The sequence below is a fragment of the Spermophilus citellus genome, assembly GCF_964194105.1.
Source record: "Spermophilus citellus genome assembly, chromosome: 1".
In the NCBI taxonomy this organism is placed as follows: Eukaryota; Metazoa; Chordata; class Mammalia; order Rodentia; family Sciuridae; genus Spermophilus; species Spermophilus citellus.
In genome coordinates, this window is record NC_138182.1 from 61274949 (window position 1) to 61302697 (window position 27749).

A 27749-nucleotide genomic window follows, 5' to 3' on the forward strand; every position below is an offset into this window, starting at 1 on the left:
ATTATATTTTTGGTATTTTGTTAATCACAATATTTTTATTGATTTATAATTTCAAAAATACTGTACTAAAATATTTATCTTGATTACTGTGTTTAACACATCATTAAATTTTGTGCCCAAGGCACATGTCTTATTCATTTCACTTGTCCAACCCTTGACTTGGCTCTGTGACATATTCACATTCACTGTCATTGACACTGCAAGAATGAAGGAAACTGATTGAAATGTCTGACCAATCACTGAATGATTTAATGAGCACAAGAGACTCATGTAACTTATCTAGGCTTCAATTATTTCATCTCAGAATCGCATAGTTATGGATATTCAATTATCAACATATAAAATGTTTTATAAAGATTATTTAAATATTATTAGCTATTTTAATTAGATTTACTAATAAAGTAAAAAGAAATAAAGAAAGATATATCAAATGATCATCATCCCTTACCTTTTAATACTATCTTAGAATTTACAAATACTTTCAAATATGTCAAGAAAGCAGTTTTACCCACCAAAAACCCTGTTGGTAAGCTAAGTTTTGTTCATTTTATTGCTGAAGAAAATGAGACGTTCAAAGGTAACAAAATTAGTAGTTAGGTCACTTTCTTCTATCAGTTCATTGCTCAATTCTGTTCTGCTATTGCTGTGCCCCGATCAACCAAAGAAAATATTGACGTGTTGAAAGGTGAATTGAAATTGCTCCAATTTTATTGTAAGAACAGTATTAAGCTTCAACTGAAACAAACAAGCATGCACACAGACAAAACACCACTTGTACCTTTTTATTTCTATAACCAACAGCTTGTAAATGGTTGCAGAAGCCTGTGCTAGATAAAATTGACAATTTATTTTGCTTACTCAAGATGGTATCATTGGGGAAAAGTGGTTGTAGGGTACATACTATGTCCACATACTATATTTGCAACTTTTAAAAATCTTAAAATATTTTGAAGTTACTTGAATTTTTTACAAATTGATGAAAAAAAAGATTGTGGTAAATTAGTGGAGGATACAAGAGTCTTTGAATGATTTTTAGACAAAAAAATGTATAAAACCCCTGTACACTTAATAATCTTCAATTTTAATAGAAAAAGGATTTAAGCAGAAGAGGAATCTTTAAAACTTTTTTAGAAAAATTTTCACCTTCAGAACTGTAAATTGAGTACAAAGTGAGTTAAAAACAAAGTTTACACTAAGTTAGAAGTAATGTTTAGATAGACAATACATATAATCAATAGTATATGCATTTAATTTATGCATTTAATTAATGTTTATATAAGATTGAGTTATAATAATAATACTTCATTGTTTGATCATCATTTTTGCTATATATTTTTCTGTGTGTTTGCATATATATGTACATAGTTCTTGATAGCATCCACTAAAATTTATTAATATTGCAGGCAGGAAAACATCTTGTGTAGTGTGAATCAAATCATTGGTTTTAGCACTAGAGACAGTTAACATAATATATATATTCTCTACCTATACATTTTCATGCATATAACAAAGAAACTGAAACATACATTTGAATCATATAACAAAATATGAGCAAGAAACACTGAATATCAAAAATAATTTGTTTGGTTCTAAAATGTATCCCAAAGGCTCATGTATTAAAGTCTTAATTTCCAGCCAATGGTTATTGGCAAGTGGTAGAAACTTAAGGAGGTAGAGCCTAGTTGGGGAAATAGGTCATTGGGAGCATGTTTTTATAAGGTACATTTTGTTGCTCACCTTTTACTCTCTTTCTCATTTTTTCTCTCTCTGCTTCCTGGATACCATGAAAAAACAGATTTGCTTCACTGCACTCTTCATACCATAATGACCTGACTCACATTGGTATAGAATCAATGGAGCCAAGTGACCATGGACAGAAACCTCTAAAACCATGAGCCTATATATATATTTTTTTTCTCCTCTACATTGATTTTTTTGGAAAATTTTTCACAGCAACAGAAAGCTAACAATATAATAATATATATGTATTAAATAATTAATTTTTTACCAAGAGGAATTGAACCAAATATGGTAAGTCTAGACTGGTGCTTTAATTCTAAGGAACTTAATAATTCACATATCAATTTATTTTTACTCATTTAAGAACCAAATTATAATCTAATTTCAGAACATTTTCATCACAATAAAATAAAATTAAAAAATCATCATTAGAACTTCCTAAACAGCAACACAAAATAATACCGTGGACTAGTTCCAAAATAAAAAATAAAACTGGTTCATGTTATGAAAATAAAGAGAAAATCAATCACTTAAACTTTCTGAAATTTGTCTTGAGGAGAAACATCAAGTGAATAAGTGATTTATTCAAAAAAACAGGTTATGAGAGTTGGGCTCTGTGCCTTCAAGTCATAATCCATTCACCACTCCCTATCTTTCCTTTGGGAAAGATCAACTTTGGGTGGATGTGGCCAAGAAGATGTAAATGTATCTGCCCTAAATTTTAGGTTCAGGGCTGCAATGTCTCATGGGAAGCAGCGGACTTAATATATTTCTTATCTGCTGCAGCTGTATGTTCTAAAGATTAATGTACAGTATAGTTCAAAGAGGAATGGGAATGCCTTTCTTCACTCAGTCCTCCGGTGGCGCAGGATGTTTGTGATATAGCAATCCAGTCCACACAAAATGGGCACCAATTTTCTTGCCCAATTTCCTCATAAAGTTGTGATGTAGGGAGGGACAGATTTATAAGACCAGATGTTATCTCCCTAGCTCAGTACCCTGTTTGTGCAACAGGGGTGTGTCTTTAAGAAAGATAGGCCACTGTTCTTGCTGTTCATTTAAGATGTTGAGCTCAGGGGCTTTGCCTTAAAGCAGAGAATATCCATAAAAGAATAGAAAGCTCAGAAGATTTTCTCAAAGGTATTCACTTTATTTAAAGTGGAGTAAATGTTGGAAACTTAAGCCTTGGGATGGACTCAGAACAATGGATATTTTGTTCATAGAAAGTAAGAGGAGAGATGGATAGCTTCATGAAAGCAAGAAGCTTAAATATAACCTAGTTAATTTTAAAAGAAAACAAAGAAAAGAGATATCTGAGAGGGTTACTCCCATGGTGAGAACAAACTTCAAAGAAAAGTAAAAAATTAACCATAAAAGGTGATTTGTATGGGTACTACAGGTGTATGACTTTAAGTGAATCAGACCATAGATTAATTTATACTCTCAACCACTGTCAAACAATAGAGCAATTCATTGGTAATTAGTAGAACCCAAGAGTCATTTGCAATTTCAAAAAAAGAAAGATGGCTTAAGAGAGAAATCAGTGAGAAATAAAGTCGAAGGAAACCCTGATAACAAGATAGTCACCTCCTCGGACAAGTGTGACATGTCCAAGTCTATATTACGCAGGGTAACAGAAGACATTTCGTTTACTGGTGATATTGTTTTCTCTAAAATAACCCAGCAAGTTTACTAAAGAAAAACAATTTTTTAAGCATTACAGCAAACTGTGGAGTTAGACTACTCAGTATTTAGAGGGGTTTCAATCAAAGCTGACCATATTTAAGGAAAAATAATTGAAACATGCAAAGGGATGAGAAACTATAGCCATAAGTAAGAAAAAACATACAACAAAAACAACAAAGCTAAGAATAACAACAATAACAGCAGACCCAAACAACAGAGACCACTTGTGAGAGTATGTAGATGATGGACTTGGCACGCAAAGACTTCAAAGTAGCTAATATAAATATTAGTTCAAAGAATTAAAGAAAAGTCATGCTTAAAGATAGAAAGGAAGTAAAAAGTTTATGATCATATTATGAAATAGGAAACACCAATGAAAGGAAAAAATGTTTTTTTAAATAGTTAAAAATTCTGGAGTTGAAAATTGCAATGATCATATTTTAAAATTAGCTGCTAGGGCTGAATACCTGAGACCTGAAAAAAATCAGAATCTGTTCAATTGAACATATGAAGAACTATTACTCAACTGGAATAACAAAAAAGAAAAAAAATGAAATGAACAGTCTCTGAGAAAGGTGGAACACAATTGTCTATAACAACATTAGTTTAATGGAAGAATCAAATGTTCAAGCTTTGGAACTCTTTAATTAAGCCCAATAAAATCTACAGCTTAGATTCCTTATCTGATACACTTAAAATTGTTTGTGCCAATACCAATTGCAACATACAATAATAATCAGTAACATAGTAGATGAAAATAATGTCATATTTTCTAATTTGTTCTGATAAACATTTTTCAAAGTGGCACTATCGACATATTGAACTAGGTAATTATTAACTCTGGGGACTCCTATACATTGCATGATGTTTAGCAATATCACTGATTTCTACTCATTCAATATAAGTAGTAAAACCAGCCATAGTCTTGAAAAACAAAAATGTCTCCAAATATGGCCAACAGACCCCTACTAAGGACAAAATTCCCACTCATTGACAACCACTCTGCTATGTATTTGGAAATTTTCATATCCCCAAATATGGTATATATGAGTTTCTTTAATCATTTAACATTTCAGTAGAGAACTATTTATCTATCTCAATTAATTTATGTAGGATTGATTGTCTCAAAAGAAGGTCTTTTAGGATGAAATAACGTGACATCTTACTTATCACAATGTTTTAGACATATAACTGTTATAATTTTTAATCATGTTTTCAGAGGTTTAGTCCATTGTCAGCAGACTCCATTATTTCTGCCTTATTCAGACTCTGGGCCTGAATAAGGCAGAAATAATCCTAGGTTAATCTAACCTGGAGCCCATAGCAAACAATTTATGTGAGACTTCTATAAATATGTATGAAACTCTTTTCCTTCCCTTTCATCCATTTCCTCCCCTCCCTTCCCTGACAGAGAATTGTTCAGTTGCCAGGCTGGACTTGAACTTGCTATCCTTCTCATTTAGCTTCCCAAGTAGCTGGGATTATTGTAATATACCACCATGACCAGCTTGTGGATGAATTGTCTGAAGAATTCCCTTCTCTATTAAGGAAACCTTGATTTATAAATGTGAAGAATCTTGTCAATTCTAGAGTTGGGGAAAAATTGAAGTTGATGTTAGATGCATTTCTTGAAAATGGATTGCACTTATTACCCAGATAATAGAGAAAGTTGACTTTATATTTTATATAATAATCGTAAGCCTCTAAAAATTTCCTAGGTTGTCTTAAGTTACACAATTGTTATTGGACAATTTAGGCAAATATCCAGTATATTTCACCTAAATCAAAAAGTCTTTGAGACAATTGAAAACAGTGGACTTCTCTATAGAGGAAAGATTTTTGTAACTTTAAGAAATATTAGTGTAATAATATCCAGATATATAAAAAGCTTAAAAACTTAATAAGAAACAAATACTCTAAATAAACCTGGTAAAAGGATAAGAATAGATAATATTAAAAGAAGGAATTCAAATTACCAACAAATTTATTACAAAATTCAACTAATTAGTCATCAGGGAAACAAAGGCCAAACCCACAATGACACATCTTTTCACCAATTGGAATAGCTATTATTAAAGATACCAAATATCACATTCTGAAAAGAATGTGGATGAAAGGAAATTCTCATACACTTTTGGTGAAACTCTAAATTAATAGAGGCACTGTGGAGAACAGTGTGGAAGTTTCCCAAGAAAATGAAATAGATCTACCATGTGATCCAGCAGTCCCACTATAGGGAACATATTCAAGGGAACAGCATCAAAGAAATAGCTTCACTCTCATGTTTATTGCAGTATTATTTAAAATAACTAAGATATGAATGAAACTAGATGTTCATCAATGAAAGAATGGATAAAGAATGTATTGAGTATATACATAATGGGATATTATTCAGTTAAAAAAATGATGTCCTTTCATTTGTGCAAAATGGATGGAACAGGAAGACAAGGTTAAATGAAATAAGTAAGACATATAAAAAGGCAAATATGAGAGTTCTTTTAGAACTGCCACGCAGGAGTGAGCACAGACGCTTAGCCTTGAGTGATGGGGGGTGTGAGGGACTGACTTCCATTAGTCCCCCTGGGGCCAGGGAGTCCCAGTTGGTGGCAGCCAGGCGCTCAACACCATTCCAGCTGTGGGCTGTAGCAATTGTGCTCCTGCCTTGGTAGATCGCTGTTCCCACAGGCGTCCCTTATTGCTTGGGAGTGGTGGGTGGGCGACTGCCAGGCTAATGTCCCCGTGAGTCCAGGCCAGTGGTTATGACCCCCCAAAGGGTGGCAAGCCACAGGCGGCTATAGCCAAGCTCTTGTCTCCATCTCCATAGTTCCCCTTTGAAGCATGGGGGTACTTTTAAAAAAATAAAAAAATCCCCAAACTCAAGAGCAGGTTTCAGTGGCAGATGCCAGCATTATTACCAGATCTTAAGGCAGTCTGCATTTGCCACCCAAGCCAGGTTGTCTAAGGGTCACAAGTATTGCCAATGTCAGGTTAGAGCCCTGCATCTGTGTGGGAGTAGTAGCTGGGTTACAGTGCATTTAATCTCAATATTTGGTAAGGATCCAGTGAGAGGCTCAGAAGACATATTAGCCAAATTTAAATTGCCTGAATAATTCTAGAAAGTAATAATCAAATAAAACATTAAAAATTATTTTTTTCTAGAATCAGAGAATCTCTGGAATTTAAAGTCTCACAGGGAAAACGATTTTTTTTTCCTATCTCTCTTCATTCTCTAAACATGAATCCCCACTACATAAATCCAAAACTTTTTATCTAAAACATTTCAAAACACAAAAAATCCACATTAACTCCCAATAAGCCATAAAAAGTGTGCTTTTCTTATGAGAAAGGGCTACACTTTAACCATATGCATATTATCAACTACCTTAAATAGAAATCCCAGTGGATTATGACATTATTTTCATCTACTATGTTACTGATTATTATTGTGTGTTGCAACTGGTATTGGCACAATTTTCAGTGCATCAGATAAGGAATGTAAGCTGTAGATTTTATTGGGCTTAATTAAAGAGTTTCAAAGCTTGAACATTTGATTCTTCCATTAAACTAATGTTGTTATAGACAATTGTGTTCCACCTTTCTCAGAGACTGTTCATTTCTTTTTTTTTTCTTTTTTGTTATTCCAATTGAGTAACAGTTCTTGATATGTTCAATTGCGAAGAAAGCACGCAAGCACACAGAAATACTTTTCAAAATCCAGGACTGCTCTGGACCTTAGGATTCTGTTGTAAAGACAGAGCAAGCCACCTGAAAATCCTGTTTAGTGAGGAGAAAGACATTCAAGAAAGTTCAACCCAAATGAGGCAAGGAATTGAGTTTCAGAGGCCTGCAGCACAGTCTCACTGGGTGACAACCACTCCCAGAGCACCATTCCTCCTGGGAGCCCCAGTGGGGTTCATCTGCTCTTTGCTGGGAGCGGAAGACAGTCCCAGACACCTCTTTCGCTCAAGGCTAAGGGTCCATGCTCATTCCTTTGTGGCAGCTCCACACAATTTTTCCTCTCATATGTGGATGGCTTAAAAAAATCAATCTGAATAAATAATAGGAATTAATAGAGAAATGGGGAGTACAGTGTTTTAGTCAGTTTTTTTGTACTGCTATGACCAAAAGAAGTGACAAGAACAATATAGAGGAGGAAAAGCTAATTTTGAGTCATAGTTTCAGATGTCCAGTTGATGGTCAGCCGACTTCATCACTTCACACCTGAGTGAGGTAGAACTCTCATGGCAGAAGGAAATGGTGAAGGAAACCAACTCAGAACACAGCAACCAAGAAGCAGAGATAGAACTCTACTCATAAGTGACAAAATATGAACCCCCAAAGCATACCTACAGTGATGTACTTCCTTCAGTAACACCCTAACTACCTACAGTTACCACCCAGTTAATCCATATCAGTGTATTAATCCATCAATTAGTCTTCACCTCTTATGATCTAATCATTTCACCTCTGAAAATTCTTGCATTGTCTCAAACGTCAGCTTTTGGAGAACACCACATAATCAAACCATAGCAGACAGAGAATAATAAGTTCTAGTGTTCATAGAGAATTATGAGGGGTGTAGAGTTCACAATAATCTAATATATACTTTACAAATAACGAGGAAACCAAAGCTCAATGCTTTCCCCACCCCCACCCCCGTCTCATGATGATTAATACAAATTAATGATGAAAGGGAAATGTTAATCACCCTGATTAAATCAGCACATATTGGATTCATGTATTATAATGTCACACTGAACACCAAAAGTATGTATAATATTATAAACAAAAATTTCAAAATAGACTTAAGGATATGGAAATGTTAAAACTACCCTTATTTAATTGTTACACATTATTTACATATATTAAATTATACATGATATGTCATAAATTTGTACAATTAATATTTCAGAGGTGCCCCAATAATTAAATGGAATAGCAGTACAATATGGTATATCATGCTTTACTCATAAAAAATGAAATAATCTTGGAAGTATGCTCTATATAAAAAGATAATATTGTTTTAAAATATTGAACAAAAATTGTCAAAAGTGTTTTAAGAACTTTGACATTGACTTTTAGAGAAATTGCTTTCTAGAGACAATAGTTTCTTAAAAATTTTTCATTTACTCTGCAGAGTAAGTGAAAAAATAATGATATAGCATTAAAAACTTTTGAAAATAAAAATTTAAGTACTAAGGTGGTAAATTTTGAAATTGAATAAGATTTATATTATAATGTAATAATTTAAGTTTAGCACATATATATGTGCCTTAAGATTTAAATGTATATTTAAAATTTCAAGTCATCTCTATCATATAAAAGGAGGTCTACTTTTCACAAGTAAATTTATAATACTTGTAGTTATACAAATGCTTGATATTAAAAAGCAGTACTGACAACATAGCAAAGTCATAGCTGAGGTTAATTTATGGATGCAAGGTAGGAGGTGTTAAAACTATAAAGTATTTGAAGCTTCATGATACCATAGCAACTCATTTTTTAAAAAGTCACAATAGACCTAATGTAATACTATCCTCATAAGGAATTAAGGAATCTATAAATTATATATCTTTAATTTTAACACTTTTTAACTTATTTCTATAAGACCTTGCTAATGCTCATTAATCTCTCTGTGATTAATTCCTTAAATCTGTAAAATAAGATGTTAATAATTATAATAAAACATAAATGTTATTTTTCAAATAATTCACAAACAAATGATTATAATATTTTAGAAAAAAATTGTTATTTCTTGTGTGTGTTTTGGTGTTGCATAGTAAAGACAGGAGATTAAAAGACTTTCAAAATAGCAATTTATTTAATTTAATATATACCACTTTCTGAAAATCTATTTTATGTAGCCACTTTGCTACAATTATAACCTCTAATATTTGTTGATTAATTTTTTGGCACCTAATGAGTGTCTTATATTATCATAATCAGGCCTCAGAACAACACATGAGGTATGCTTATTTGCCTTTTTTTCTTCTAATGAATAATAGAGCTTCAAAGAAAATAAAGCTTTCCCTGCTACTACTCACCTTGTAAGAATGGAAACTGTTTTTTCTTCTTCACAAGTATTCATATCCTGTTTTTTTTTCTATTATAATACATGGACTCTTGATGAATAAATAATGAGTAAATGAATAAATATCAGCCTTATAAAAATACACCTCTAAAATAACTATATTTTGTAGGAGCTAATTATTCATCCTCATAATTTTGGTTATGATGCTAGAAAGATTAAGCCTCTCCCTTTCAAAGATGTCTGCATCTCAATCTTCAAAATATGTGAATGTGTTATGGTATATAAAAAGAGTAATTAGGTGCAGATGGAAGTAAGTTTACTAATTTGCTGAACTGAAAACATCTAGACCATCATGGGTTATTCAGGTAGACCCCGTATAAATCAGAAGCATACTTAAAAGTTTAACAGGCAAGAAGAAAATTAAAAATTAGGCAGGGTGAGAAGAAACAACACATTTTTCTGGCTTTGAAGAGGAAGTAATAGTCCATGAAGCAAGGAACAAGTGTGTTCTCTAGAAGGTAGAATGCTTGATATTAGGGAAGGGAATGAATTCTCCCCGAGCATCCTGAATGAACAAAACCCCGAAGACACTGATTTTAACCCCCCAAAAAATCTGTGACAGACATACCAAACTGTAAGATGAAAAAAAGTGTATTTTTTAAATAATTATAAAATGTTAATAAAAAAGTAGAATACAGAAACTAATATTCATGTTCGTGGATTAGAAGAATTAAGTGTTAAAATGTTCATACTACCCGAAGTGGTCCGTATTTTCAGTGTTATCACTATCAAAATTTCAATGTCATTTTTCACAGATATAAAAAAAATTCTAAGATTCATCTCAAACTACAGAAATAATGCATAAATGGCCCTGGAAATCATGAGCAAAAAAAAAAACCAAAAAACTAAAAACAAAAACAAACAAAAAATACTGGAAGTTTTAGTGTTCACCATCTAACTTTAAATTGTCCTAAAAAACAATAGTAACTAAATAGCATAATATAGGCATCAAAATATTTACATTGGTCAATAGAACACAATAGAAACTCCAGAAAAGAACCCATATACCTCCAAGTTGATTTTTTATTAAGGTGCCAAGGATATATAAAGGAAAAAGGATAGCCTCTTTAATAAATTTTGATGTGAAATCTGATATTTCATTTCTTTGCATATAAATATCTGATTTTCACATCAAAATTTATCTGTGAAAAATGACATTGAAATGTATATTAAAAAACCTACTCAAAATGTATTTTAAATCCCAGATATAAATAATTTTTAAGTTTTAAATGTTGTGCTGTTCTGAGTAGTATGATGAAATATCAGTTAAAAGCTTTGTCAGGGACAGGGCATAAACTATTGCCTTGTCAAATATATTCAGGCTATATATTAGGCACAGGTTGCTCATTTAAGTGGGCATCTTGGTGACAAAATCAACAGTATTACAGTACTTGTATCCAAGAAATAATTATTTACTTAACAATAGTTCAAAGTGTTATAGTGATGCTACCAATTTGAATATTCCAAAGAGAAGCTGTAAAGTGCTTCCTTTAAATAAAAAGGCCAATGTTCTGGACTTCACAGAAAATGGAAAAATATTCTATGCTGAAGTTGGGAAGGTCTGCAGTAAGAGTGAATGTCCTATTTGTTGAAAGGTGAAGAAAGAGAAATAAATGTATGAATTTTCTTGTTGTTCTTCAAACAACAAATGTTATGTTCACTGTGCGCTAATGCTTAATTTCAATGAAACAGACATTACATTTGAGTGTAGAAGATGCAGACAGAAAACATGTTCTGATGGATGACAATGCATTACATCAGAAGATATCGATCCTACACAGAGATTTCACCAAAGAATCCCCTGAAACAAGTTACACCAAGCATTACTGCAACTAAGGAAAGGTTACTCAGATTCAAAAATAATTTGAAGTGAAAATATGTAAAAAAAAATACAGCAGGTGTTCTATATACCAATGAAGAAGCTGCTGCCACATTTCCAACAGAGTTGAGGAAATTGTTATGGAGATAGGCTACCATCCCAAGTAAGTCAAAAATGTTGTTGGAATTTAATTTTTCTGGAAGAAGATGCCCAATAGAATCCTCATTCATAGAAGTACAAGGGAAGCAGAAAGGTACAAAACATGGAAAAATAGGTTAACTCTGGTATTATATGGTAATACTACTGAGGAATGTGATAAAGCCTAACACAGCATAGAGAGAAGACCACCCCCCCACACACACACACTTTCAAAAACAAAACAAATTTAAGTCTGACAACATAATCAGAAAGTGTGGTTGACAGCCATCTTGTATCTAGAATGGCTTCATGAATGCCTTATCCAAGAAGTGAAACAATATTTGGAAAAGTTAGGGTTGGAATTGTAAATATTGTTAATAATAAATAAAACCACCCGGCCATTATAAATCAGTCTGCATTAAAATACAAATGCCATGATTGCATTCCACCTTTCAATACAACTTCTTTGTTTTAGTCCCTTGATCAAGGCAACATCTATTTATTTATTTGGTCAAGTCCACCTATACCCATCTGGTATTTGAAAATATTTGATCAACTATTGATGCATACCTTAATATTGGACTTAAAGCAGTGCTGGAAATCATTTGCCACTGCTGATGCAGTCATATATATCAAGCCTGCAAAAAAATGACCTAAAACCAGAAGCTCTAAATGCCTACTGAGAGAGCTTATAGAGTGAGATTGTGAATGATTTTTAAAACTTCAGAATGATGGATAAAGAATTTAGAAAGCTAATTGAGGCAGTAAGACAAGTTGGTGGAGGAGGATTTGCCAACAAGCTTAATAAAGATGTGGAAGGACATATTGAAGGCCATCAAGACATTTTAAAAATTAGGAACTAGAACATCTTTTTGAGTTATCTACATAGAAAAAGGAAGAATCAAAAACAGAAGCCAAAATGTAGACATCACTAACATTTTCTGAATTATTTAGAATTGCACAAACATTTAGAGACAAAATCATGCAACATGATCCTCAGATGGAGTGTAACATTAAAGTTATCTGTATGATCATTGAAGGATTTCAACCTCCATAATAATATTTTGATGACGTAAAAACAGACACAATTTTCAATTATAACATTCTTCCAAGGATTTTGGAAAATAATACTTTCATCTATTGAGATTCTATGACCATCTACATCATCTTCTCCTGGTGTCCAATTGCTGTTATCATCATGGCTCCGTGTTTCAACATCACTTAATGCACATGATGCCTTTCTTGATGTATCATTAGAGAGTAAATATTTGCTTGATCATCTGCCTACATAATTCACCTAATTTCATCTCAACACGAGTTTATTAGAAGGGTACAGTGGGCCCATTTTATGGAATTATTCCCTTAACTTCATGTCTCTTTCCTATCAAGAGGAAGGATAAATACGGTACAATAAGATATTTTCACACACCACACACACACGCACAGAGAGAGAGAGAGAGAGAGAGAGAGAGAGAGAGAGAGAGAGAGAGAAAGCTCGTGCACATTACTTTTATTATAATATTTGTTATTAATTGTTCTATGCTATTATTTAGTTATTGTTATTCTCTTACTATGCTTAATTTATATATGAAATTTTATCACAGATATATACATATAGAAAAAATGTATGTGCAGGATTTGAAGCTATCTGAGATTTCAGACATACACTGGGGGTCTTGGAACATATCACCTGTGGATAATGAGAAATTTCGGAATAAACAGTGTAATATTATTCAGCCTCATAAAAGAAGGAAAAACTTTCATTTTCAGCAACATGCATGGCCCTGTAGAATATTATACTAAGTGCAATAAGCCACACATAGAAAGACACATCCTCAAGTTTTTGTTACCAAAGCTTGGTCCTTGTCTCTGTTGCCAGTCCAATGAAGAGCACAAGGTTTTGAGAAAAAAGGAAAAAGTTTCCTGCTTTGCTAGCAAAAGAAAACACAAGGGACTCTTGGCCCAGAATCTGTGATTCTGTCCATCACAGGGAACAGGGTTTTTAAAGAGATGACCTAAAAGTAGACTCTAGGTGTGCCCTAAATGGGGTAGTAATTATCTTTTTAATTTGGGAGATGGCCATTTCTTCGATCTTCTGAAACAATCAGAAGTCTGAATTACTTCATTGCTATGGTGGGTGTATGCTCAATGACAGATTAATCGGCCTATGACTAGGAAAATGGGTAATCCTGTTTCCTCTGAAGCTAGGGAGGGAAGAAGGAAAACAGAAACAAAAAGTCTACTTTAAAATAAGACTCAGTGGCAGGGCAATAAGGGCTATATTTAAAACATGAAGTGGACCATTATTGTATTTGGGCCAGTAACATACACAAACAAAAACACAGAGACAGACATTGTCAGATGGTGAAACTCTGGCTACATCATTAAGCAAATTCTGGTTTGCTATCAGCAACGAAAGAATCATGAATTTTATTTCCTATTTCTGAGTACTTTGAAAGGTGGAGGTGCTTAACTTTGGATGTTTAATTTCTCAAAGGAAAGGAAATAAATTATTTCTAAATGAACTATGTCCATTTTTATTTTTACCAACATTAAATCAATGTTTTTAGTGTTTGTAGATCAAACACCAAAAATTAAAGCACAGTATTTCTGTTTTTGTTTAGTCCCCTGTAATTCTTATGAAACAGTTTTTCTCATGTATGTGATTTAATGTGATTTAATGCTAGTCATGGTGGTCATCATTATGACTTGTTCTTCTGTATTAGCAAATTAAATGCTTATTGATATTTCCCCAATTCAAATTTATTAAAATAAATTACTTGATGTTTTTGTTTGTTTGTGCATGCTCAGGATTGAATCCAGGGATACTTTAACACTGAGTCATATCCCTCTCTTCTCATTTTTTGTTTTGAGACAGGGTCTTACTAAGTTGCTTAGAACCTTGTTTAATTGGTGAGGCTGGCCTTGAATTTGCCATCCTCCTGTCTTAGCTTCCAAGGTCTAAGATTACAGGTCTGAAATTACAGATGTGTGCTACCATGCCTAGCTTCTTTTCTCATATATTACTCAAATTTTGGTCACAGAAAATAATTTATTGTGTAATAATGTTGGGATAAATGGAAAAACCCTGCCATTCCTTCTGTTTCTGACATATCCATGTTAGCTTTCTCAACAAACTTCATCTACCCTCACTTCCTTTCTTAATTTGTATAGATTTCATTTTTATGCAACCTTCTTTGAGTGTGAAGAATGAAAAAAATATACATATATATACATACACACACACATATATAATATGGTTTTATTTATTTATTTTTAATCTATTTTTCTTTTTTAGATACCAGGGATTGAACTCAGGGGCACTCAACTACTGGGCCACATCCCCAGCCCTTTTGTGTATTTTATTTAGAGACAGGGCCTCTCTCACTGAATTGTTTAATGGCTCACCATTTCTGAGGCTGATTTTGAACTTGAGATCCTCCTGCCTCAGCCTCCCCAGTCACTGGGATTATAGGAGTGTGCCACCATGCCCTTCATGGGTTAATTTTTTTAAAAAAATCTCTGAACATATGTGCCTGCATTTATATCTTGCCTCCAACATGTGACTTAACTTCAATTAATTAATCTTCTCATGAGTAAAAGGGGTTTTAACTAGATCAACCTTATAGGGACAATAAAATATTAAAAAAATAAGTTATGTAATACATCCTTTACAGTGTCTTCAATTTTCTATGTGCTTCACTAAATATTAGCCACTACTAATCCTCTATCTAGGAGAGCTTGCACCAAGTAGAGATAACCTAAAACAAGGGAATAATTATCTTAGATTTGAAGTTTTTTTATGTTTCTGCCTGGATCATACACCTTCAGTTTTGAAGGAGGTAAATTATTTAAGAAAAAAATCTTCACAAACGTACCTAAAATAGCATCCAGGGTTGGAAATTTGTATTTCTGTTTTGGAGAGATTACTGAGATTGATGCGAATGAGAAAAAAAGCTGTTGAGATATTGACTTTGAAATAACACAGATGTTTTCACAGAATCAGTTAATTTTTTGTTTAATTAATTTCTTTATTTTATTTAAGTATACATGACAGCAGAATGCACAATGCATTTTGCACAATTGCAGCACAAATTTTAATTTATCTGATTGTACACAATGTAGTGTGACACCATATGTGTAGTCATACATGTACCTAGGGTAACAATGTTCATCAGATTCCATCATCTTTCCTGCCTTCATACCCACTCACTTCCTTTGCCCAATCAAAGTTACTCCATTTTTCCCATGCCCTGACCCCCATTAGGGATCAGCATCCACTATCAGAGAGAACATTTGGCCTTTAGTTCTTTGGGATTGGCTTACTTCACTTAGCATGGTATTCTCCAACTCCATCCATTTCACTGCAAATGCCATAATTTTATTCTCTTTTATTTCTAAATAATATTCCACTGTGTATATATACCATAGTTTCTTTATCCATTCATCTATTGAAGGGCATCTCGGTGGCTGCCACAGTTTAGCTACTTTAAATTGAACTGCTATAAACATTGATGTGGCTATGGTACTATAGTACGCTAGGAGTGCGATAGCTGGGTCAAATCATGGTTCCATTCCAAGTTTTCTAAGGAATATCCCTACTGCTTTCCAAAGTGTTTGCATAAATTTGTAGTCCTATCAGCAATATATGAGAGTGCCTTTTCTCCCACATCCTTGAGAACAATTATTGTTGTTTGTATTCTTGATCGCTCCCATTCTGACGGGCGTGAGATGAAATCTTAGAATAGTTTTGTTTTGCATTTCTCTAATTACTAGAGATATTGAACATTTTTTTCATATATTTGTTGATTGATTGTATATCTTCTTCTGAGAAGTGTGTTTTCAGCTCCTTAGCCCACTTAATGATCAGATTTTTTTTGTTTGTTTGTTTTGGTGTTAAGTTTTTTGAGTTCTTCATATATCCAGAAGATTAGTGCTCTATTGGACGCATGTGGGGCAAAAATCTGCTCCCAAAATGTAGGCTCTCTTTTCACCTCATGGATTGTGTCTTTTGCAGAGAAGAATCAGTTTTGAATCCATACTATTTAATAATTCTTGATTTGATTTCTTGTGCTTTAGGAGTCTTGTTAAAAAAGTAGGGGCTTAATCTGTCATGATAAAAATTTGGGCCTTCTATTTCCTCTATTAGGCACAGGGTTTCTAGTCTAATTCCTAAGTCCTTGATCCACTTTGAGTTGACTTTTGTGCATGGTGAGAGATAGAGGTTTAGTTTCATTTTTCTGCATATGCATTTCCAGTTCTCCCACCATCATTTGTTGAAGATGCTGTCTTTTCTCCAATGTATATTTTCAGCTCCTTTGTCTAGTATAATATAACTGTATTTATGTGGGTTTGTCTCTGTGTTGTCTATTCTGTACCATTGGTCTATATGTCTGTTTTGGTGCCAATACCGTCTTGTTTTTGTTATAATCCCTTTGTAGTATAGATTAAGGTCTGATCTTGTGATACATCCTGCTTCACTCTTCTTGCTAAGGATTGCTTTAGCTATTCTGGTTCTCTTATTTTTCCAAGTGAATTTCATGATTGCTTTTTCTATTTCCATAAAGAATGACAGGATTTGAATTGAAATTGCATTGTATTTGTATAGCTTTGGGTAGTATGGCCATTTTACAATATTATTTTTGCCTATCCAAGAGCATGGGAAGTCTTCCAACCTTCTAAGGTCTTTTTCAATATTTTTCTTTACTGTTCTGTAGGTTTCATTGTAGAGGTCTTTCACTTCTTTTCTTTAGTGGATTCCCAAGTATGTTATTTATTTGTTTGTTTGTTTATTTATTTATTTGGTTAATTAAGTTGTTGATGGACCTTTATTTTATTTATTTGTATGTGGTGCTGAGAATCGAACCCACTGCCTCATGCATGCTAGGCAAGTGCTCTACCACTGAGCCACAACCCCAGCCCATATTTATTTATCTTTTGATGCTATTATAAATGGGGTTGTTTTTCTAATTTGTCTTTCAGAGGATTCATCACTGATGTATAGAAATGCATTTGATTTTTGCATATTAATTTTATATCCTGCTACTTTGCTGAATTCATTTATTAATTCTAGAAGTTTTCTGGTGGAATTTTTTGGATCCTCTAAGTATAGAATCATCTCATCAACAAATAATGATAGTTTGAGTTCTTCTTTCCTATCCATGTCTTTTTAATTTCTTTTTTCTGTCTAATTGCTCTGGCTAGAGTTTCAAGGACTTTGTTGAACAGAAGTGTTGAAAGAATCAGTTAATCTTTAAACAGAAGACATCTGCATTTTTTTTCCAATATCAGTAAGAAAGAAATAAAAATTTGAGAGATTGCATCACACATTAATAAGAAGACACAAATCAGAATGAGTCCAGGGACCTACTGAGAGAAAGAAAATAGAAGGTAAAAATTATATTGGACCTGAAGAGAGTCTAGGACCTAAGTGTCAAAGATGTCCCCTATGCTGTAATATAGTACACCTCAACATCATGCTCTCTAGGTCTTCTGAATTTTGAGTGATCCCTCTTCTTCATTTTTACTTTTCTTTGAACAAACATTTCCTGTGTATTCTCCAAAGATTCCATGATTATCCTCTGCATACTCTGTATACTTCGCATACTTTTTCTAATTTTAAGGAGAGGTGGTTGGAAACTGTTCCTCAGTATGAATTATCATCTATACTTTTGCATTTCAAGATATTCACTTATGTCCCCCTCTCCTGAGAAAACCTATTTACCAGTCACCAGAGCACTCCAGACCTCTCATGAAAACTTTTTCTTTTCAATTCCTCTTTTTTAACTTTTCTTATAGGCTTTTGTGTTATCACTGTTCACCAATTCCACGGAACAGCTTTGTACAGTGATTCTTTGAACTCTTTAATTTAAATAACCTTTATGTCCTTCACATTTTAGTTGCATATCTACACTTAAACCTTCTGGTTTACCTCTTCAAATAAAAAAAAAATGACTCTTCTATATGGCAGTGCACATCTGATGTCTGCATAGTTCAAAGCAAAGGCATGCAGACCTGAATTGTTTTAACTCTATAGGCTTTCTATGAGAAAAAGAAACAGCACGGGCTTTGTTTTACATCATTAATGCACACATAAAATGCTTTCCTCATCTTCTCCCCACCTGGTACCAAGAACATAAGCTTTAATTTTAAAAGAGCAAGTAAAGAAAAGGACCTGTCAAAAATTACAAGTTTTCATTCATTAGTAACAAGTTAACATTATTATTTTTAAAATCTAGATGACCATAATCTAAACTGAACTTACATGGTCAGTCATCTTTTTCTTGGAAATAAATCACTTCCATTTTTTTTTCAGCTTTATTCATTTGCTGCTTACAGGACTCTGATCACTTGAGGCTTCAATTTTTGTAGTATTTTTAATGAATCTAACTTAAAACTCTCTATACCATAAAAATTTGAACACTACATCTTTTGTAACTTACTAAAATAACTAGGACACTGTAATGTTCTGCCCAAGTTATGTATAAAATATGTAATTATCTTACATTTTATCATTTCTTCATTAAATAAATATATAATGCTTACTATAATCTAGGTATTATAATGCAGGGATGTATAAAAAAAATTTCACAAAAGTCATAAAGCTTAAATTTCAATTTAAAAATGTGCAGAGTAATGTGATGAAGACTGATAAGTTGAAGGCTGTTTTACCAGGATGGTCAAAGAAAAGTCTTCTAGCCCACTGATATATTCTGGTTAATTTATAAAGAGGAGTCTGCCAGGAAAATGACTGGAAGCAGAGTATTGTACGCCACATGCAAAAACCTCATTGAACACGTTGGAGCAAAAAAAAAAAAAAAAAAAAACTGAGTATCTGAAAAGCAGGGATGACCTTCTCTTTTCCAGAGCTTGAGTGAGTGTTTGAAAAGGGATGATGCAGAAAGGAAAGATAGAAAAGATGGTGTTGGGATTTCTAGACCACAAAACCTGCTTTGTATTTTATTCCAGGTGCAATGTGATTTCAAATTGAAATTAGGATTCCTTTACTTCCAAGTTATGGAAGAAATTGTATATTGTATTCAACTGACCACATAATAAAAGGTACATATCAATAATTCTCTAACCCAGTTGTAAATGAAATATTATGTCAGGTTCATGTGTTAAGAGTCTTTTCAAAAATTAAAGACACTGAATAATCTGGTCTTAATACATTGCTCAGGTAAGGACAGGCATGTTTATACAACACAACAAATTAATACTCTTAGTCTGGATATCAATCACTTCATTAACATAATTCATTTGTAATATTATTTATGTTAATTAATAAAACACTTTTTATTGATTGGAAATACAGTGAATGAAAAGATTGTCATAGTTTCCTCTGGAGTAGTTTGTAAACACTACTTAATTACTTCTGCAAAGTGTTATCCTGAATAAGACATTGAACAGTTTTGTGTATATTGACTTCAACATACACCACACACATACACACACACACACACACACACACACACACACACACACAATCAATTTGACATAGCTAACATATCTCTTAAAGCTTTTTATGGAGACACATTTTTACTTTTATATTCTATGAATTATCCAGGAAACTGTAAGTGCAAATGACAGAGGTGGGAGGCAGGAAGCAGACCTCAGATCATCAAGTTCTTCTTTATTCAGTGGAAGGGTCAATAGGTCAAACACCTGTTGTGGCTCATTTTCCAGGTGGAAAATGGTGGTGGGCTAAAGCAAGGGTCTGGGTTTTATAGGCTTCATTTAGGGTGGAATAGGAGGGTAGTTTGGGGTTCATTTCCTCTGCCACACCATTCTGCCATGTTGTCTTGCTTCACCTCAAGCCCAGAGCAATGGGGCAAGAAAAGTATGGACTGAAACCTCTGAACCATGAGCCAAAATAAATCTTTACTCCTCTATTTTTTTTCCATATACTTGTCACAGTGACACAAAACTGACTAACCCATATTAAGAATCCTTTCGATTCTTCCCAGATTAACCTGTCTTGAACCTCTTATATCACACTTCACCTAACCCAATCAGTTCCCTATTGTGATGAACCTTTCTTAAGCTATGTGTGTTCACAGGTTCCATCCCTATAAATAACCTCAACCCACACATCCCTTTAAAAGTCAGGGCTAAAATCTGTCAAAGTGAAGCAAAAATTAAAGACAGGCAGTTAGCATAGATAGGTGATTGGGTCGGATTGAGAAAATGGAGGCCGATTTCGTCTGGGAAGTTGGAAACCTTCCCTGGAAGATTGGAATGCTCCTGTCTCCAGAGCCCTTTGATTACCAAGATGACCTGCATGTGCCACCCCTTCCAAAGGTTGTTAATGAAGTTTCACTCCCTTTCTGCCCAGCAGTCCACCTTATCCTTTGTAGCCCACCTGCTCACCTTCTGTCCACCCCACAGACATCTCCCAGTCATGTATGCAGGATGGGTGAAAATTAACAAGAAGAATGCAGGAAAACAAAGGAAACTTCAGATGTATAAAAGGGACAGGACTTCCTCATCCCATGGATTCAGCCTTGGGTCCCCTTCTCCAGGGAGAAGTCTGTTTACTATTTTTTAAATAAAACTTCTTACTTTCTTCTCTACACTTGCCTTGGTGTGCTTCTCTGGTGTTATACTTCAACATTTGAGAAAGAAGAACTTATCAATGTAACTGGCAGTATCAAAAGCTGTGCTCTCTCTTTATTTAATTTTAATAAGTATGACTTTGCTTAATTAAGAGATGTCTGTAGGAGGTATTATTCCCTTACACTCTGAAATACTTTCAAATGAACTTCAGCCAATGTAACAACTGTGGTCAGAGCACAGTAACATGAAAGCTCTATGAGAGCAAGAAACATATCCATCATTATTTTTCCAACTATTTGCCAATACCTGAGGAAGAATCAGTACTTAATTATTTGGAAATGAATGCAGACATGGGTCATTGCAGTCTCTTTCATGGTACTGTCTTTCAGGTACTGTCTTATAATCAAAATTTTATTCTATAAGGCTCCTTTTAAATTCCAAATGATTCAGAAAATCCTCCTGACTTTTTAATTTGATTGTTTCACTACACTTTATGGAACTTATTTACCATATAACATGTATTTCTTTTTTATATACTTTTATATACTATCCTTGGGTACATGGCATTCATTTAAAAAATTTACTACATTTTGAGAGTCTTGAGTTGAGTGTTTTCCTATACTTCTTTATACTTTGCTTTTATAGTCACTTTGTGCATTGCCATAACCCAATTGTGCCAGGGCAGTCAGGTGGGTGCAGACAGGCTGAAGATAATGTCTGGAGACAGCCTAGAAGACATGTGGTTTATTGAAGAAAGTTTACAAGAGACCATTGACTGCTCCAGATAGCACCTGTCCTTCATGTTACTTCAACAAGAAGTGTCTCCTGTTCTTCATGGTATTCTGTCCTGTGGCAGCTGGCTGGGTGAATAACCTCTTATATCACACTTCACCTTCCTAGGGTATCCTCAAATTCACACCTGTCTCCACAGAGAGAGGAGTTTTACATCAGGCTACAGAAAGAGTAACATCATCACCATTCACTTGTTTAGTTTTCTTTCAGTATACATGCAAGAAAGTTTTCCACTGACAACACTAACTAGCTTTTAGCTCCCAGTATAGATAAGAGAAAGCTATTGTCCTTTAAGATAATATGCATCTGGAGTAACTCTCATTTTCCCCTTAATTTGGTTGTTTTTTTTCAGAGACAGGTGTTTTTATTGTCCTCTTTGTTTTAGGGGCATGATACTGTGCAGCTCCCTTCTTCACACAGGCTTTCAACGTGTTTAACAGTCACAAAAATCTAACCATTTAAACAAATATATTAAGACAAATGTTTAGGTGCACGCATAATAGACACTTCAGAAACGTTTGGATGAATGAAAAAAGAGATCATGGTGCACCTATTGTCAAGTATGAGATTTTGCATTTAATGATAATTTTGTGTACAAATTTCTCAGGGCTATAATTCTTGCTAAATTAATACATTTCTTAAGTTCTTTCAGAAAAAAATGCTGGTGAAATATTTTATCAATATTTTGTTACTTTTCTGAGCTATTAAATTTATTTTCATCATGATGATATAGAAAATAGGAGAATAATATATATTTTTTTGTTTCTCACTTCTGCATAAAACTGCTGCACAATGAGTTCGTTAAGACTTTTTTTTTTTCCTTCTACTGGTATTATTTTGTTCCCACCTACATATTTGCCTTTATCTAGAAACGTCCCTTGATGTGTTCTTGGCTGGTATATCTACTGTATTCTGAAAAACTCACAACATTCACTTATTTCAATCCTCTCATTTTAATAAACTTGGAAAAGTTATTAGTATCAATTTATGTTAATAAACTATGCTATGTTCTAGTCCTGTTAATATAAAAATAAGATAGTCACTTAAATATATTAGTAAAGTGTGAAGTAAGACTGACATTTTCTTGCATATTATAAAACAGCTTCAACTGGAAAAGGATGAGATGGGGATCCAGGTAGCAAATTAGATTGATGTGTTGTCCTCGACATAATGGCATTTTCATTTCTGAGCCCTACCAAGTCCAAAACAAAACCATTTTTTATAGTTGTTCAAAATCCCAAGAGAAATGAGCTCAGGTGGTCTCAACTCAGTTTCTCATGTACAAGGGGACATATCAAAGAGCTGTCATAGACTGATAGTAATTCATCACTTTCACTTTTAAAAAGCCATGGGATTACAAGCATGAAGCAAACAACAGCAAAATGAAGTATTCCTAGCAGCATTTTTTTTTCCTTTTTGCATTGATAAAAGTTTCTATTTTATTTTTAAAAATTGTCTTGTACAGCAAATAATGAGAACATTTTTTATGACATTAACCAAAATTTCCTTTAGATATTCAATTATTAACATTCAAAACAGAAAATTTATGTTACCTGTGACCATTGTTTATAATAAATGTAGGAACAAAATGTCATCATACATATTTAAAACCATGATACCACAGACAGGCAAATAAAACTTAGTAAGTTCTCTTATGCATTTTTATGATTCAGATGAAAAATAAGGCACTCATATACAAAATTCACAAATTCTTATATTATAAAACATTAAAAATAGTATGGTAATGTGTTTTTTTTTTCAAGAAAACCATGTAAATAATAATGTTACTGTAATTATATAAAATTTTATAGAGTTAGATCCTTTCAGAAGTATAATGATGTCTGGCATTACAAAGTAGAGAAATTATTGTAGATATTTTCTGTGGATAGTCTGCTTTTCATTCACCATCAAATCTCTTGTGACACATTGATCTCATGGAATCTGAAATGCCAACTGTGTAGCAGTCAAGAAAATATATCAGTATTTGAAGCATTACAGAGATGTGGGGCACAAGGACAGGACACAGTGCAAATTATTCAAATATTATTTGAATCCTTATTCATAAATTGACTAACCAAGAATTATTAAGTCAGACAAGAAGTCAGAAGCATTTTTGAGAATATAAAATCTAAAGCTATATCTATTGTAATAATGCATCTACTTTTTCAAAACAAAAAAGAAATATATTCAAGTGTCCTTTAAAACAAATTAGGAGAAAGAGGAAGAATGTCATGGCTTATTAAGAAGCAACAGCCATTCTATTCCTTTGAAAATGTCATAAAAAAGATAATGCAAAAATTAACTCTTGTTAGTTGATACTGAAATTGAGAGAAGTTTCAATAGAAATTCATTATGATGATCAACTAATTAAAAGTGAATTATTGAAGCATTCAATGGATGTTTACTGATTATAAAAGTCATATGTTAGAGTCCAGCTGCACAAATTGATAATTCGTCACATTTCACTTTTACAAAATTTCAGGCACCCAAGAGATTGAACAGATGAATTCATACAAAATAAAATATAGCATTAATAGTTTCATAAATGTACATGGAAAAATATTCTGTTGCTTTATCCATTATGAGATTTTTATTTTTAGTACTAGAAATTGAACCTAAGGGTTCTTAACTACTGAGCCACATCTCAAGCCCCCTTTTTTTTTAAATTTTGAGACAGGGTCTCACTAAGTTGTGTAAGGCCTCACTAAGCTGCTGAGGTTGGCCTGGAACTTGCAATCCTCCTGTCTTAGTTTCCGAAATATATGGGATTATAGGTATGTGCTACCACACTTTGCTTTATCACATTTTGCTGAGATTCATGCTTTCGTTTCCTACTGTTATATAGTTTTCATACTTTAACTGGGGAAATAATTTACTATTACTATTACATCATCTTATGAGGAAAGAGAATCCACGATGAGTCAACATAATTTTTTTGTTTAAGAAGAGATTTTTTAAAAACTTGCATTTCAATTGGCGTATGTAAAAACTTAGAAACAAGCTAAAATCCAAAAATGAAGATACTTGGATTCAATGATTACAATATTCTCCAAATATGGTATATGTACCTTCTTTCTCTTAAGATGTTATAGAAATGACATGAATAATTTTTTTGCTAACAAATCAATAATTGTGGAACTGCATGTCATTGCTCATAATTAAAGCTAATGCAAAATTCAGTAGAGTACTCTTGACTTTTCAGATTAACACCAAAAATAATAAACAAACTCATCATTTTTTAATATTTCACCTAAATTATGTCTGAAAGAGTATGAGATGCTTCATTCACACAAGTATTTTTATATATAATTACCTGCTCCATTCAAACATTTTATCACTACTTTCAAATCTCAGTACTTTGCCTTGACAATTTGAGTCTCATTCTATTATTCTTTTTTATTTATTTATTTTATTTTTTTATTGGTTGTTCACAACATTACAAAGCTCTTGACATATCATATTTCATACATTAGATTGAAGTGGGTTATGAACCCCCAATTTTACCCCAAATGCTGATTGCAGAATCACATCGGTTACACATCCACAATTTTACATAATGCCCTATTAGTAATTGTTGTATTCTGCTACCTTTCCTATCCCCTACTATCCCCCCTCCCCTCCCCTCCCATCTTCTCTCTCTACCCCATCTACTGTAATTCATTTCTCTCCTTGTTTATTTTCCCATTCCCCTCACAACCTCTTATATGTAATTTTGTATAGCAATGAGGGTCTCCCTTCATTTCCATGCAATTTCCCTTTTCTCTCCCTTTCCCTCCCATCTCATGTCTCTGTTGAATGTTACTCTTTTCTTCCTACTCTTCCTCCCTGCTCTGTTCATAGTTGCTCTCATTATATCAAAGAAGACATTTGGTATTTGTTTTTTAGGGATTGGCTAGCTTCACTAAGCATAATCTGCTCTAGTGCCATCCATTTCCCTGCAAATTCTATGATTTTGTCATTTCTTATTGCTGCATAGTACTCCATTGTGTATAGATGCCACATTTTTTTTTTATCCATTCATCTATTGAAGGGCATCTGGGTTGGTTCCACAGTCTAGCTATTGTGAATTGTGCTGCTATGAACATCGATGTGGCAGTATCCCTGTAGCATGCTCTTTTAAGGTCTTCAGGGAATAGTCTGAGAAGGGCAATAGCAGGGTCAAATGGTGGTTCCATTCCCAGCTTTCCCAGGAATCTCCAAACTGCTTTCAAAATTGGCTGCACCAATTTGCAGTCCCACCAGCAATGTACAAGTGTACCCTTTTCTCCACATCCTCACCAGCACTTGTTGTTGTTTGACTTCATAGTGGCTGCCAATCTTACTGGAGTGAGATGGTATCTTAGGGTGGTTTTGATTTGCATTTCTCTGACTGCTAGAGATGGTGAGCATTTTTTCATGTACTTGTTGATTGATTGTATGTCCTCCTCTGAGAAGTTTTATTTGACCTGTTATCCTCAAATAAACACATAAAAATTTAATTGTGAGATAAATTTTAATATGTTAGGTTGCAGAGAGTGTTTTCCTGAAATCCACACTATTTATTTTACCCCTAAGGATCAGGAGCTAATGTGAGTCAAATAGTCTTAGTCAGCTTACATATTACTTGTATGTTGCCTTTTTCCCAAGGTTTTTCTTTCCTTTTCTTTATTTATTTTAAGAAACAATAAGCTATGCAATACTTTTTCAATAAGGCAACTTTGCTATTCAGTTTCTATAAACCTACATTTGTACTATACTATTTTAGCAGGGCTTGACTGAATAAAATGTTAATTTATTAATATGAGAGATTTAATTTTTAAAAAATTAAAATGGATTGTAATTGATTGGTTTTATGTGAATGTTCTATAGGAACTTTAAACAAACTAATCTCATTTTGGTTAACTAGTCAATTATAACCAAAAATAAGATTAGATTTATCAAATATTTTCAATTATGCTATTGTTTCAGTCAACTTTTTTGCTATTATGACAAAAAAGACCTGACAAAAACAATTAGAGGAGAAAAAGTTTATTTTGGGACACATGGTTTCAGAAGTCTCAGTTCATAAACTGTTGCCTCCATTCCTCCAGGCAATGAGGCAGGACACCATGGGGAAGATGCATGTCAGAAGAAGACAGCTGGGAACATGGCACTAAGAAGCAGAGAGAGACTTCTCTTACGACCAATAAAATATATATTCCCAAGGCACCACTGCAGGGACCCACCTTCTCCAGCCATAACCTACAGGCTTATAGTTACCACCTGGTTATTCCCTATCAGGGGATTAAGGCTGCAATTAGGTTAGGACTCTGATAACCTAATCATTTCATTTCTACACTTTCTTGCACTGTCTCACACATGAGCATTTGGGGATACCTAATATTTAAACCATAACAACTGCCGTAGGCTCCATAGAGTATATAAAGCTATGAAAGATAAAGTACAACACAAATTGGTAGTGATAACCAAAACCACTTAAAGCAATATAATTTAATAATTTTGACTGAAAACTGAGATAGCTTTGTCATAACTACTCGCTCCACAGATTTCTTGCCACTAAACTGAAAAACATCCAGTATCTACATTCATTCCTTCAGGTAATTTTCACAAACAGTTTATCTTAGCAAAGAATTTATTTATTTGGTCAAATAGTTGGCTCATCAAGATAATTGTTTTTTCACTTGGACACAAAGCTTAAATTGTCAGAACAACATTTTTTAAAAAATTATACTTTAGGTTGAGACCTGCATTTTTTGTGTGTCAATTATAATCTATTGTGTCACAGATCAGCTTCCTTGCCTTGGATGACCTATGTTCAATCCATTGAACATATATCCAAAACCCATCTTTTCCTGAATTCCATATTCTGAATCACTATAAAGACTCTGACAGAATATAGTTCTATTTGATTATGTGAAAATTCTGCATTCCTTGATAAATAGTTCTTTC